Source organism: Pongo pygmaeus, chromosome 18 (assembly GCF_028885625.2).
Source record: "Pongo pygmaeus isolate AG05252 chromosome 18, NHGRI_mPonPyg2-v2.0_pri, whole genome shotgun sequence".
In the NCBI taxonomy this organism is placed as follows: domain Eukaryota; kingdom Metazoa; phylum Chordata; class Mammalia; order Primates; family Hominidae; genus Pongo; species Pongo pygmaeus.
This window is the reverse complement of record NC_072391.2, coordinates 35,141,228-35,155,893: the sequence shown is the minus strand read 5'-3', so window position 1 is coordinate 35,155,893 and position 14,666 is coordinate 35,141,228. Positions and strand designations below refer to the sequence as shown.

Here is a 14,666-nt window from a genome sequence, read left to right as displayed (position 1 = left end):
TGAGGTGGGAGAATTGCCTGAGCCTGGGAAGTTGAGGGTGTAGTGAACTGTGATCACATCACTGCACACCAGCCCTGGGTGATGGAGCCAGACCCTGTCTCAAAAACAAAAACAAAAATCTATTTTTGCCACCACTTTGCTAATAGTGTAAACCAAGTGATCGTGGTGGTATTTCTGGTAGCGATTTTAGCAAAGAGTGTGACCGCAAATGAATTTGAAACTAACGGAAGTACTTTGGATGTTGCAAACACTAAAGTGGCCTTGCTCATAGTCATCCATTTGAAAACCGGTCCCTTGAAGGAAGCACAGTTTGTGACTGCCTGAGTTCTCCTTGCCTGCTGCCTAGCCAGAGCTGATTTATTAAGACAGGGGAATTGCAATAGAGAAAGAGTTTAGTTCATGCAGAGGCAGCTGTACGGGAGACCACTTTTACTATTACTCAAATTAGCCTCTCCAAAAACTCTGGGATGGTTTTTTAAAGAATAATTCGGTGGGTAGGGGGTCAGAAAGTGGGGAGTGCTGATTGGTCGCATCAGAGATAGAATCAGAGAGCGTTGAAGCTGTCCTCCTGCACTGAGTTGGCCCCTGGGTGGGGGCCACAAAACCAGATGAGCCAAGTTTGTTGATTGGAGTGGTGCCACCTGATCCCAGTACAGGGCCTGCAAAGTATCTCAAGCACTGATCTTAGGTTTTACAATGGTGATATTATTCCCAGGAGCAATATGGGGAGGTTCAGACTCTTGCAGCCTTCAGCCGCATGACCCCTAAACCATAATTTCTAATCTTGTGGCTAATTTGTTAGTCCTGGAAAGGCAGTCCAGTCCCCAGGCAGGAAGCAGGTTTGTTTTGGGAAAGGGCTGCTACCGTCTTTGTTTCAAAGTTAAACTATAACCTAAGTTCATCCCAAAGTTAGTTTGGCTTCTGCCTAGGAATCAGCAAGGACAGCTTGGAGGTTAGAAGTTAATTCAATAATTCAAGTTATACATATATATAATTCAAATATATATATATTTAAATTTCTATAGACTTATCGACATGTGAAGAGAAAATTAATTTTGGAAGTAGGTTCAGCTGGGTTTTAAGTTCAGCAAATTAGATCACCACATCTTGGCTCGTGGTCTAACTGTCCCCCTTACAGGAGAACATCAAGCATTTGTTGACTTAGCCAGTGGGTAAAATATTAAAAACTTTCAATAAAATATTAAAAACTTTCAAACCAAGAAACCAAATGTATTGTTCAGATACTGCTCTTTTTTTTTTTTATTTTTATTTTTTTTTATTTTTCACACCTGGTATGGCGAGTTTCGTTTATTCAGAATTTTCTTATTTCCATGTAAATCACATTCACTGACATCAACCTGGCTTAGATTCTTTTTTTTTTCTTTTTATTATTATTATTATTATTATTATTATTATTATTATTATTATTTAGGCTCTATGGTACATGTGCGCAACGTGCAGGTAAGTTACATATGTATACATGTGCCATGCTGGTGCGCTGCACCCACCAACTCGTCATCTAGCATTGGGTATATCTCCCAGTGCTATCCCTCCCCCCTGCCCCCAACCCACAACAGTCCCCGAAGTGTGATGTTCCCCTTCCTGTGTCCATGTGTTCTCATTGTTCAATTCCCACCTATGAGTGAGAATATGCGGTGTTTGGTTTTTTGTTCTTGCGATAGTCTACTGAGAATGATGATTTCCAATTTCATCCATGTCCCTACAAAGGATGTGAACTCATCATTTTTTATGGCTGCATAGTATTCCATGGTGTATATGTGCCACATTTTCTTAATCCAGTCTATCATTGTTGAACATTTGGGTTGGTTCCAAGTCTTTGCTATTGTGAATAATGCTGCAATAAACATACGTGTGCATGTGTCTTTATAGCAGCATGATTTATAGTCCTTTGGGTATATACCCAGTAATGGGATGGCTGGGTCAAATGGAATTTCTAGATCTAGATCCCTGAGGAATCGCCACACTGACTTCCACAAGGGTTGAACTAGTTTACAGTTCCACCAACAGTGTAAAAGTGTTCCTATTTCTCCACATCCTCTCCAGCACCTGTTGTTTCCTGACTTTTTAATGATTGCCATTCTAACTGGTGTGAGATGGTATCTCACTGTGGTTTTGATTTGCATTTCTCTGATGGCCAGTGATGGTGAGCATTTTTTCATGTGTTTTTCAGCTGCATAAATGTCTTCTTTTGAGAAGTGTCTGTTCATGTCCTTCACCCACTTTTTTATGGGGTTGTTTGTTTTTTTCTGGTAAATTTGTTGGAGTTCATTGTAGATTCTGGATATTAGCCCTTTGTCAGATGAGTAGGTTGCGAAAATTTTCTCCCATTTTTTAGGTTGCCTGTTCACTCTGATGGTAGTTTCCTTTGCTGTGCAGAAGCTCTTTAGTTTAATTAGATCCCATTTACTGAATGGGCAAAAACTGGAAGCATTCCCTTTGAAAACTGGCACAAGACAGGGATGCCCTCTCTCACCACTTCTATTCAACATAGTGTTGGAAGTTCTGGCCAGGGCAATTAGGCAAGAGAAGGAAATCAAGGGTATTCAATTAGGAAAAGAGGAAGCCAAATTGTCCCTGTTTGCAGATGACATGATAGTATATCTAGAAAACCCCATTGTCTCAGCCCAAAATCTCCTTAAGCTGATAAGCAACTTCAGCAAAGTCTCAGGATACAAAATCAATGTACAAAAATCACAAGCATTCTTATACATCAATAACAGACAAACAGAGAGCCAAATCATGAGTGAACTCCCATTCACAATTGCTTCAAAGAGAATAAAATACCTAGGAATCCAACTTACAAGGGATGTGAAGGACCTCTTCAAGGAGAACTACAAACCACTGCTCAAGGAAATAAAATAGGATACAAACAAATGGAAGAACATTCCATGCTCATGGGTAGGAAGAATCAATATCATGAAAATGGCCATCCTTCCCAAGGTAATTTACAGATTCAATGCCATCCCCATCAAGTTACCAATGACTTTCTTCACAGAATTGGAAAAAACTACTTTAAAGTTCATATGGAACCAAAAAAGAGCCCGCATCGCCAAGTCAATCCTAAGCCAAAAGAACAAAGCTGGAGGCATCATACTACCTGACTTCAAACTATACTACAAGGCTACAGTAACCAAAACAGCATGGTACTGGTACCAAAACAGAGATATAGATCAATGGAACAGAACAGAGCCGTCAGAAATAATGCCACATATCTACAACTATCTGATCTTTGAGAAACCTGAGAAAAACAAGAAATGGGGAAAGGATTCCCTATTTAATAAATGGTGCTGGGAAAACTGGCTAGCCATATGTAGAAAGCTGAAACTGGATCCCTTCCTTGCACCTTATACAAAAATCAATTCAAGATGGATTAAAGACTTAAATGTTAGACCTAAAACCATGAAAACCCTAGAAGAAAACCTAGGCATTACCATTCAGGACATAGGCATGGGCAAGGACTTCATGTCTAAAACACCAAAAGCAATGGCAACAAAAGCCAAAATTGACAAATGGAATACTGCTCATTTTTAAGCAATTAACTCGTTACAGGGGTTACTCTGAAAACAGCCAGATTTACTCTAACTGTGTACCTATTAATTTAGCCTTGGTGAGGGCGGCTGGATGACCATGTGGCAGAGGACAGCTCCCAGCCCTTTCCTCTCCCACTGTATTCAACTCCCCCAAATCCCATTCTGGCCAGGGGTGACAGATGCTGAGCACTTCAGGGTTGCATTCCCAACTCAGGAGCAAGACTGCGTGTATAAGGCCAGGGCCCTACTAGAAAGCACATCATAAAATGGGTTTAGTCTAGCCAAAATGTCTCTCCTTGATTTTTCTGCCTTTCAAACTTTAAAGAATATCCTTGCCCTGTCATAGTGGCAGTTTCAACTCTTCATAATACTAAGGTGAGCAGAAACTTGCTTTATACCCCCTTGACATAGCCTTGTGGGCTGGAGCAGAGGGAAGGAGATTCTTTTTGCCATGGAATGCAGCTTGGTTATGTATTTATTTGGGATGATTCCTTCTTGTAGCCTTAGAGTTTTTCCTCCTCTGAGATAATAGGGTGGCTCTCCATGGGTCCATTTGTTGCCATGGTGATGTGCCCAGTCCTCCTGTTGGTGCTTCTCTACTTCAGTAAGCCCTTTCCTGTTATTGTCCTGGTAAAAATGCCTGGAGGTCCTTCAGAGCTAATAAATGGCACCCATCATTCCTGTCATGTGATTGCTATTGTGGGGCTCGTGAGTGAGCATGGAGTTCGAGCTGTGCAGCTGCCCTAAGGGAACTCTCAAGAATGAGCCCCGAGTCTGCAGCAGGAGTGCAGAAGAGGCTTCTACCTTTCCCTCATCCCAAACTTGGGGTGCTGGGATGCAGAAGAGACCCCAAGCAGCTGTGTCTTGTTTGGACATTAGTGTAGGAACCCGACCAGGCAGCCTTTATTTGTTTCAAAACAGAATTTAGAGCATCCTAGTAGCTCAGAATGGTATTTTTTAAGTTAACCCACTTGACTAGAATTGTTCTATGTTGCTTTTATTGTGTTTCTCCTCCCCTAGGAGCAAGATGGAGAAGTGTTTCTTGGAGCTACTTGAGTTTAATATTCATGTATCTGCCAGTGTCTATGCAAAATATTACTTCGATCTGCGTGCCTTGGCAAATGACCGTGACCTGTATTTTCTATTTGGTTTTCTTCACAAAGATAAAGCACAGAAACTGGAGGTAAGGATGTGAAGTCACTTAGTGGAATTTTCCATTGGCCACAAAAGCCAACATCTGTTACAAAATCATATTAAGTAGTGATTAGGAAAATGAAAGCCTTAAAATTAACAGACCAAAGAGCTTATTTCTTTGGTATCATATTTCTTATCTGTTATGGTTTATAGAAGGATCAATATTCTTTATTAATTAATTAATTAATTTTTTGTTTTTTGAGACAGAGTTTCGCTCTTGTTGGTCAGGCTGGTCTTGAACTCCTGACCTCAGGAGATCCACCCTCCTCGGCCTCCCAAAGTACCGGGATTACAGGTGTGAGCCACCACGCCCAGCCAATGATCCTCCATATACATTTTTTTTTTCTGAGACGGAGTTTCACTCTTGTTGCCCAGGCTGGAGTGCAATGGCACGATCTTGGCCCACTGCAACCTCCACCTCCCGGGTTCAAGCAATTCTTCTTCCTCAACCTCCCAAGTAGCTGGGTTTACAGGCATGCGCCACCATGCCCAGCTAATTTTGTATTTTTAGTAGAGACGGGGTTTCGCCATGTTGGTCAGGCTGGTCTCCAACTCCTGACCTCAGGTGATCCGCCCACCTTGGCCTCCCAAAGTGCTGGATTTACAGGCGTGAGCCACCGCACCAGCCAATGATCCATATTCTTAAAAAATTATTGATATTCTTTCTGCTATGACCATAATTCAGAATATTTTTAATTAAATTTAATGTGATTTTAAAGGGTTTTGTTTTTAACCTCTATCCATTCAGACAACAATACGTGAATAAATGCAATTGTATTCCTAATTATATCTGTATACACAATGCACTTTACCACTCTTGACTGTCTTTTACTTACACAGTTTGGAAATTTACATCATTGTCTACTGTATATAATACAGTGCAGTCCCGTGAGTTTATTAGACAAAGCAGTAGTGGCTGAGAGACCTGTACTTAGACTGTACAAGGTGCCAGTGTTTCAAGTACTGTCTGTAGGAAGGTCATGGGTTTTTAATGAAAGTGGTAACTTTCACGGGGCAACGTAAGGTTTATGGCTTATGACCCTTGGTGAGTATACAGGAAAATTACAACTGAACTAGACACATATAAAATTGGCACTTTCTCTGGTATCTTGGTGGTACTTTGGAATAATACATTTTTCTACCACAATGTGCAAGTAAAGTAGCACCTTATAGTGTTTCAGTCATTAGACTTCTTGGATGTTCCAAAATAGCCCAGCACACACCTGTCTCATTAAAATTTGCTTTGAGTATATAGTAACTAATAAAGATTGGGTAGAATTTGAATCTCTGAGTAAATTGATTTTTTGGCACCAGTGCATGTTTATTATGTTGAAGGAACAGGTGTACAGGTAGCAGATGATATTGTTGTTAGGATCTTGTCACAATACTCTTGAAATATTTGGGAGTCCTATTTCATTTTTTATGTAATGGTATCATTAAGCGATGAGCCCAATTTTAAAATAACTTAATAAAGTAAGTTCCTCTTGGCTCTGGCAATCTATTCATAGCCCTTAAAGGAGATTACCTTAGTGAATGGGCAGGGAGTAGCATCCTCAGAACCTGACCCTGTAAACCTCAGCCAAAGCAGCTGCAAAGGAACCATCTAAAGGAATCTGTATGTGTGGCTTCTCATCAGCAGTGCCTTTTAAAAAATGCTGGAGCCCGGCCGGGTGTGGTAGCTAATGCCTGTAATTCCAGCACTTTGGGAGGCCAAGGTGGGTGGTTCACAAGGTCAGGAGATCGAGACCATCCTGGCTAACACGGTGAAACCCCATCTCTACTGAAAATACAAAAAATTAGCCGGGTGCAGTGGCAGGCGCCTGTAGTCCCAACTACTCGGGAGACTGAGGCAGGAGAATGGCGTGAACCCGGGAGGCGGAGCTTGCAGTGAGTGGAGATCGCACCACTGCCTCCAGCCTGGCGACAGAGCGAGACTCAGTCTCAAAAAAATAATAATAAGTTGGAGCCCTTTTTTAAATTATACCTCTTTTCTCTTTGATTTACTTTCCTAGGCTAGGTCACGGCCATGTGAATACAAAGACTTGCATCGAGATGCCGCTGCAATGAAAAGGGCTGTCAGCATGAACTTCATTGGTATTCGGTGCTCTAATGCCATCTTATCTTAAAGAGAGAAATTGGCCTTAAAAGACCCTGAGCTTCTCAACTGTAAAGACTAGAAAATATCACTTCTGCTGAAAGAAGCAACAAAATTAGGATTTTCTTTTTTTTCTTTGTTTTGTTATTTGTTTTGTTATTTGTTGCTGTTGTTGTTGTTGTTGTTAGTGTTTAGGATTTTCATTGAGAGGAAGCATCTTCCAGTTAGCCACATTGTGGAACTGGGTGATGGTGGTATGAACAGTGGGTGCCAGGTGCTTCCTACCCTTCCTCTTTCACTGGGTCCAGATGACATTCCTAGGGCACCACCTTGAACAACTCTTGGGGAGAAGGAGTGTCACATGGACACAGCACATCCCAGCTCAGAGTCCACAGTCACCCACAGTCTGAAGCAGGTGCCAATAGTGTCCACAGTCTCCCACAGTCCCTAGCAGGTGACAGTAGTCTGAGCTGAGCTAGAGCTCAACAAACTTTAGAATTGGCTCCAGATTTGTGAGAGCACCTGGGTTTGGTTCTCTGTCCACTGAGGCACTGAATACATGATGGCCCAAAACTCAACAATGACTGGGAGAGAGTGGCATTGGGGCAAGGCTGTCATTACTCCAAGCACCAGGGTGGCTCAGGCCTGCTCATCTAGTCTTTGGAGGGAATCTGTGCATGTGAAATGAGGCCCCTACATCATGGTTATAAAGGAAGAGATTAAATCAGCTCATCTTCCCCCAGGCCAATAATGGTCACACCACCTAGGGAAGCAGTAAAAGACCTGGCCTTGGGATTGTTAGGGGAGCTACGGAAGTGAAAACTAAATTTACCCAGTTCCGGGAAAACAACAAAGGTGGAACATCTGGGTTCAAAACATTATCAGAAGATCATGTTCCCAGCTAATCTTGCCCTGGTGCATTGTATGGTCTCAGCACTTGTCAGCAAAACAAAAGCCTCTCAATAATTCTAACACAGGGACACACCACAACTCACATTTTCCAGTGCACCTCAGTGGTTCAAGAGATTGCTGGTGCTGCCTGCACCTGTCAGTCTGTTCACATATGGAGAGGAGCAGCGGTTCTCACAGGAGCGGCTTCTGCATCCTGAGGAAGTCTGTCCAAACAGCTCTGGTTGTAATAACTGGCGGCACCCACTGACATGCAGTCAACAATGGGACTTCTATGGTGCACAGGACTGCCCCCCTTCTCAATCATGAAAGAATTTTCTGGCTTCCAAAATAGAAGGCGCTGAGGATCAACTGCCTCAGAGTCTACAAGGGAAACACTTTCTGAGACTTTCTTTTTTCTTACAAGACCAGATCCCCACCAATGTGAGACGTTAGATCAAGTTTTGTGCAAGGGTGGATGTGAGGGGCAGAATCCTAAGATGCCCTTATGATCTCTGCTGTCTTTTGTTACACCCTGAATCTTTCCTTGGGTATGGCCAGACCTGTGCCTTGTTCTAGACATTTGAATATGGCAAAGTGAGGGAGTGGCTTTCTAGGAGTTACCTTTCCTTTCCTTTTATCGGGAACAATAGGAATCCCTATTTTCTTTCTTGCTTTTATTTTCACAGTGCAGTGGTTTGGAATATCCCACTGTTGATTTGTGATTTCCTCCTCCAACCATAATCTATGGCCCTTTATATGTAATTGAATATTTTCATGTATTGATATTTTGTGTCTGAAGATAAAATATTAGACTAAACATGTTAAAACATTTCATGCGAAACTTCAGTGGTTGTAGAGTCTACTCTTTGGTGAATACACAACTTTATCTATTTTATATATTAAAAATTGTATTAGTTGTGATAATGATATTTTCTTTTTTATCTTCACTTGTTAGATATAGTTACTTAAATTTTTCCAAAATTAATGATATTGTGTCTTATATTTGATTTAAAATACTACTAGGATATTTGGATTGATAGTTGAAAATAAATGGCAAAATAAGAATTGCTGAAACCTAGTGATAATGTACTCAGGATGGGTTTATTATCTATTATCCCTATCATTGTTAAATGTTTAAATTTCCATGAAAACCTCTACATAAGAACTTACAATTTTGTGTAAAATCCTTCGTGCCCTGCACTTTAGCTCCGCTGCATAATTAATAAAAGGAAAATGGATTCTCCTCCGGGAAGTTTGGCTGGACTCTCCCTTTCTTTCCCTGCAGCGTAGGGAGAGCGTTTTGAGGTCACCATGGGGTGAGGTGGCCATGAGTGGGGGCCCTGGAGATGCCGGCCTGGAGGGGTGCATGTGTGGACATGGGTTTTGAGGCCACGATTCTCCCTTGGGTCTTTCTGGTTGTGGGTGGTGGCTTTGAGGATGGTGTCTGAGGATCCTCTCCAGGGGAGTTCTCTGCTTGTGCAATCTCCCTCTGGAGAGGGCGCGAGGATGTCTGGGGAGGGATTCATAGGGTCGCTCCTGTGTGACAGAGGTACCCTGTGCGTGGTCTCCGGGAAAGCATCCTTTTAGGGGTGGTTGGGGGAAGCCATCGCCTGAGTGGAGGGTGGGGCCTGGTCTCCCCTGTAGGGTGGGCGGGATGTCTGAGGGAGTGCTGGAGGGTCGCCCTGTGTTTCGGGGTCGCTGTGCGGGGTCTCAGTACAGCCCTCGACCTGGGGAAGTCATTGTGGAGACTCCGAGGTGGTCGGGACGGGGAAGAGGGCAGCCTGGGCATTTGCCGCGGTGTGTCAGCGTCGCTGATGCCAGGAGACAGGTTTGAGAGGGGTCTTTGGAGGGGAATAATTGTGGAGTCCCCGCCCCACAGTTCCGGGCGGGGAAAACTCCAGGGTGCTCCAAGGCCAGAGGTCAATGCGGGGTGTGCAGGAATAATCTAGGGGGACTCACAGGGAAATGATGGCTCCCCCGAGGGGTAAAGTGTGGAAGGAAGGTGCCTCAGCAAGTTAGGTCTTGCAGGGACCTTCTGTAGGGCGTCTGTGAGATAGATCCATGGGGCCCCTGGGGTCGCACCAACCCGGGGCGGGGTATTTGCCCAGCGTCAGACCTTTCTGGGTCCCGGAGGAAGGGCTTCGCCCTCCGCACCGCCCGGTGGAGGCGGCCAGGAGGCCGGGGCTCCCGCCTGCCACACGTGGCGCTTGGCAAACTCAGTTCGGGGGGAGTCGCGGTGCTCCTGGGCGGGGAACCTCCTCCAGCCTTGGGGACAGCGGGGCCACCCCTTAAGGGCCGGCAGCAGGAAAGGACGGAGCTAGTCACGCACCTCTGCATCCTTTTATTACGGAATTGGAATTGGGTTCACTTGGCCGACGGTGCGGAGCGGAGGGTAAGGTTTGCGCTCCTACTGCTCCTTCTCTGCCAGGGGCAGTTTCCAGCGCAGATCCAAGCCCCTGGGGTGCCTACTGAGGGGAGCGCGGCCTGGTGCTGGGGGCGGCCGCAGGCTCCCGGGACTGTCAGGGGACATCTGCGCCCTGTGAGCTCCAAGCCCGCCCCACAGCTCCTGAGCCAGCCAACACGGGCATCCGGTGCAGAACTCGGACCCGCAGCCCGAGCTCCCGAGGTGAACAATTTTGCTCCAGAGCGAGCGGCGACAGGTACGGCTACAAACAGAGGGAATGCGGAGGGCTGGCCAAAAAATGAAAAAAAAAAAAAAAAAAAAAAAAAAGGCAAATGATTCAATGTGGTAGTCATGAAATGTGGAGTTTCGTATTAGATTTGAGTGTTAGACTGGGTTCAGAATGAGTGACTACAGTGCAGTTTTAGGAGTGGCGGTAGACAACTGTAAAACTCTAGGCAACTGCAGATAGGAGAGTCGTTGATAACCGTTCTGTGAGATATCTCTTTTGATCTGTGTTTGATAAGAAATATGCCCAACCCTACGAGTACAGCTTTCACATTCCTAACAATCTGAGTCAGTCTGAGTCAGAGTGGTCTTCAATAAATTACAATCATTTCCTTTGCTTTTCTGACCTGGTTAAACGAATCACATGGTTCCTGCCCATTAATACCCCTGCATCAGTAACCAAATCTTTGCGTGTTAGCTTGCCGCCTCCCTTTTCTTTATTATGCTTTGAAATGGACAAGGAATAGATTTCATTTTTACAATCTGTGACTTGGGTTTCTGAAAATCTTAAACAACCTTAGTGTATGTTGACATGTTAATTTTTTAAAACGCTTTACTGAGGTATACTTTATATAATCACATATTTTAAGTACAACACCAGGCTATTTAGTATATTTATAGAGCCATGCGAGCTTAATTCCCACCTAAGTTTGGAATATTTGTATCCCTAAAGAGGAAAATGTATCCTATTTGCATTCACCTTTGCCATGTCAGATCTAGACAACAATCAATTTTATGTCTCTATAGATGAGCCTATTATCAGAGTTTCTAATAGCCAGGATCATGAATTATGTGGTGTTTTGGGACTGGTTTCTTTCATTTAGCCTAATGTTTTTGGGTTTCATTTCTGTTGTAGCTTGCATCATTACATAATTCCTCTTGGATGGCAAGAAGCGTTCTATTGCATGGACATGACCACATGTTATGAGCATTCATATAAGAGTCTTTGTATGATTATAGGAATTTCCTTTGCATACTAACTTTGGGTTAGAATTTCTGTGTCCTATGGTGATTTTATGTGCAACATTTTGAGGGATAGCCGCATTTTTATTTCGTATTGTTTTGTTTTCAAGGTGGCGCAATATTTTACATTCCTATTTGCAGCATACGTGAGTTCCATATTCGCCACTTCTTTTCTAACATTTGTCATTGTATCTTTGGTACAGCCATTCTAGTGGGTGTCAACTAGCATTAATTGTGATTTGACTTGTATTTTCTTAACAACTAATGAAATTGAGCAAATTGGCAAATTGTGTATCTTCTATGGAAAATGTCTATTCAAATCTTTTGTCCATTTTTAATTGGTCAATAGCTGTTTTAAGAGTTTTTTTATATATTCTAGATACTAGCTTCTCTGAGTTTGGTTTTTAAGATTCCATATATAAACAAGATTTTATATATATATATATACAGTGTTCTTCATAAACCCTAATAGACCCAAATAATGTGTACAATTTAAAATATTTTCTCCCATTAAGCAGCATATTTTTCATATTCCTTTTGATGTTCTAAAAGCAAAAGTTTCCAATTCAATAAAGTATAATTTACTTTTTTAATAAAATTGTGCCTTTGGTGTAATATCTTAGACATATTTATGTAACCCAAGAATACAAATATTAACTATAAGATTTCTCCAAATAATTTTGTGTTTAACCTCTTACATTTTGATATATTACCCTTTTTGAGTATTTTTGGGGGTCTCCAGTTTGAGTTAGGGGTCCACTTTTTCCTTTGGCAAAGTGTATATTTAATTTTCCCAGCAAAATTTTTTGAAAAGACTTTTCCTATTACAATTTCTTGGCATCTTTGACACAATCCATTTACCATAAGTTGATGTGTTTATTAGTGACCCTTCTATTCTATTCCGTTGGCCTACATGAATCTATACTTATGCTAGTACCAGACTATAACATTGCAGTAAAAATTGATATTGGATGGGTGAGCATGGTGGCTCACACTTGTAATCCAAGTCATTCAGTTGGCTGGCAGCAACCCCTGGTAGGATTCTGGATGGAAGCTGCTTTTCATCTTAGATTTTAATAGAAACTCAGGGTGAAAACTTTTCAAGACTCAAAAAAGCCCAAGTCTCTTAAATTTTTAGTGTAATTTTGGGTATCAGAAAATCAGTATTTTCAGCATCTCTGAAATCACAATGCAAAAATAACCCCAGTTTCTTAAGGCCAACCCTTGGTATCTCTGTTATGAAAAGTAGGGTAAGACGATGCCACAAAAGTCAGGTTGTATGCATCATTATCCTCACTTCAACAACAGAACTATCACGCTTTAAGTAATTCAGGGTGTCTTTAAATTATAAGACATAAAGAAAAACTTTCTTGAGAGGGAAAATTTTACAAATCAGAGAAAAAGTTTCTAGAACATAACATTTACATCTTATAACAAATAAATTATATGACCTTATTCTTTCCCTATGAATACATTATTAGTTTTTCCATAATACTTTTAATTTTTAGCTTGAAAATACCAGTTACTTAAACAACACAAAGACACAAAACAAAACCCCAGAAATGTATTTTTTTTTTTGAGACAGGGTCTTACTCTGTCACCCAGGTTGGAGTGCAGTGGTTGGATCTCAGCTCACTGCAGCCTCAATCTCCCTGGCTCAAGCGATCTTCCCACTTCAGCCTCCTAAGTAGTTGGGACTACAGAGCCATGGCACCGCACCTCACTAATTTTTGTTTTGTTTTGTTTTTTTTTTTAGAGATGGGGTATTGCTATCTTGCCCAGGCTGGTCTTGAATTCCTGAGGTCAAGAGATCCACCTGCCTTCACCTCTCAAAATGATTACAAGTATGGGCCATCATCCCTGGCCTAATTTTTTTAAGCTCATAAACAATACATACAATATTTAATTTATTGTATGGCTTAGTTTTTTTAAGCTGAGAAAGGTAACACACCAGTACCTTCTGGGGGAAAGACTTTCAAGCAAAGCAGTCATTTTTGATAGAGATTATAGAAGATGCTATCATGGTGAAATGGTGTAACTAATCCAGAACAATCCATAATCTCCTTTTCAGATCTTCGCTCAAATCAGCCTCATGCACAAACATTCCTGACCCTCACTTCAGTAATACACTTTTTCCTCTCTCTTTTACACTTTCTCCCTGTAGCTCTTTTTTTGTGACTCCCTGGCAGGAAAAGAGAAAACATGCTACTTATTGAACACTATTATGTGTCATAAACTATGGTAAATACCTTCAAGAAGAAAGACTGGGCTAAAACGGCTTCACTTCAGTCTAGAAGATGTACCTCACAGGGTCTTTGAACATTTGGTGACAGGCATTTTGGGCATGTCTTCTAGGCTGGGGTGTAGCCCTTGTGGGACAGACTCACTCTGGAAGAAGCTCGAGTCTCACCCCAAGATCTCTGTCTCCTCTGTCTGGGGCTGTCAGGGAAGAGAGTAGCCCAGAGTACTCTGCACTTGGGGATCGGCCATAGGAGCTGCTCACTGAGTGGAGAGATGGGAGCTAGCAGCTCAGGATGGGGACACAAGGTGAGTTCCAAACAGCTCTGTCACAGAGAGTGTCAGCAGAACTTTGTGACATCAATTGCAAAGAGAGAGGGCATGTGACGGAAGAAGCCCTGAGTGATGAGTCACAGCCCATTCTGAGGCAAGGGAAAAGAAAGTAGCATCCAGAGGCTCTCTTGCCTTATTAACCCATTGCATTTATTCTCAGAGGCTCCTGCCTAAAATAAAGACATTATTCCACCTCCATCTCCTTACATTCTAAGCCTGAAATATGTGTGAGTTATCATTCAAGTGCACAGAGATCTCTATTTTCTTCCTCCTTAAATGATACTTTTAATACTAATAAATTCCTCATAATTTTTACCTCACATATGGGAGACAGAAGAAATAGGGCTTCAACACTGAGTTAATTAAAAATAATTCAGTTTATTTATTTTCCTTCACACCATAAATTTGAACAGTGTTTTCATTATTCTCTGGGTGTTATAACATACATGCTTAAGCAGCCAAGGCAAGCGTCTCCTTAATCTTTACTAATGATTCCAAGGAAAGGCAACTGTACTTCCTAAGGATAGTCAAAGTATGTGAAATGTAGAGGGTGAGGGAAGAAAAAGTGGTAGCTGGAGGTTCCAACATTCAATCAGGTTTAATTTATTTATTTTTGTCCCAGTATATAATTCTATTATTTTTATTATTTTGGTGTCTTTTTTCAGTTTTATTTTATTTTTGATTGACAAATAGTAATTTACATATTTATGGT

At 42.0% G+C, this 14,666-nt stretch overlaps 1 long non-coding RNA gene and 1 pseudogene across 1 annotated transcript; one reads left to right on the top strand and one right to left on the bottom strand.

Annotated features, from left to right (window-relative positions):
- LOC129015803 (cyclin-Y-like protein 1B) overlaps positions 1-8,981 on the top strand; it is a 30,125-nt pseudogene extending 21,144 nt beyond the window's left edge.
- Positions 8,982-10,057: 1,076 nt separating this feature from the next.
- Positions 10,058-13,954, bottom strand: LOC129015805 (uncharacterized). The gene is made up of 2 exons (XR_008494669.2): positions 13,633-13,954; positions 10,058-10,422 (listed from the first exon to the last, which is right to left on the bottom strand). It is a non-coding gene; the product is annotated as an uncharacterized LOC129015805 (long non-coding RNA).
- Between the last annotated feature and the right edge of the window lie 712 nt (positions 13,955-14,666).